This window comes from Nerophis lumbriciformis, linkage group LG28 (genome assembly GCF_033978685.3).
Source record: "Nerophis lumbriciformis linkage group LG28, RoL_Nlum_v2.1, whole genome shotgun sequence".
NCBI lineage: Eukaryota > Metazoa > Chordata > Actinopteri > Syngnathiformes > Syngnathidae > Nerophis > Nerophis lumbriciformis.
In genome coordinates, this window is record NC_084575.2 from 6838303 (window position 1) to 6839453 (window position 1151).

General features: G+C 39.8%; 1 pseudogene; it reads right to left on the reverse strand.

Annotated features, from left to right (window-relative positions):
* Positions 1-1042: 1042 nt before the first annotated feature.
* On the reverse strand, positions 1043-1151 carry LOC133571224 (5S ribosomal RNA; annotated as a pseudogene).

Sequence of the window (1151 nt, forward strand, 5' to 3'; positions counted from 1 at the left end):
CATCAACCTCTCATAAATATTGTGTGTCTGAACATCCTCACATGACAATTCATCTTCCTATAGACAATCTATTGAAGAAAAGTGTTAATAATAAATATAAAGTTAGTAAAGATGTGAGAGTAAGAAGTAAACAAACCTGTTGTGTGTAACACAACTTGATGTTTTTCATGTTGTCGCTCCTTCTCCTCTTTTGTTGGACAAAGTTCCTCCTCGTACTCTGCTATGGTTCTTTCGCACATTTTCACACAATCACAACACTTTACACTCACACTTGATCTCTGCTTAGCGATGTGTTTTCATCTCTCTTTGTTAGCAGCTAACAAGCTAAGCTAACTAGCAAGCTAAGCTAGCTCTAAGAAGTGCGTTCAGACTAATATAACCGGATGCAAACAGTTATTAATGATGTTAACTCTATTGAAGAGTGTAATAAAGGACATATATGTGTACATGGACGCACAGATTAAGAACACTGAACTGTGACGACTGCAATAACGTCTTCACCGTCAGACGCCATCTTGCTTTATCCTCGCCCTGTTTGCTTCGCGCGCAGTCTTGTCAGATCTCGCGAGAGAAACAATTAACCAGCTCTATTCCAGATCTCGCGAGAGAAACAAGTAACCATTCTGAAAATAAAAATAAACTTTTACATTTTCAAAACAAAGACATACAACTTATTTTGGTAAATAAACAGTAGCTTATATGACCCCTTTAAATGATAAGTTGGCTGATCAGAGCGAGACGAGTCGTGGCTCCTCAGCTTCATGCAGGACGGAGTGGTAGGAGGCGTGGGCGAGGTTGACTGACTGCAAAAGACCACACCATTATTTTTAAATCAATCTAAATATTGCTCTAGTTGGTATTTGTGTTTTAAATCCTGTTGTAAAGGTTTGTACCTTCAACTGTAGTTGTAAATATTAAGTGGAATTGTATTATAATAACCGAATATATTCCCTTATTTTGGAATAGTTGCAATTAAAGCAATACATGAATCACAACAGCTGTAGTCTCAGCACTTTGTAGCGCCCTCTGGCGTGAGTGTAAAAGCTTACAGCACCTGGTATTCCCAGGCGGTCTCCCATCCAAGTACTAACCAGGCCCGACCCTGCTTAGCTTCCGAGATCGGACGTGTTCAGGGTAGTATGGCCGTAAGC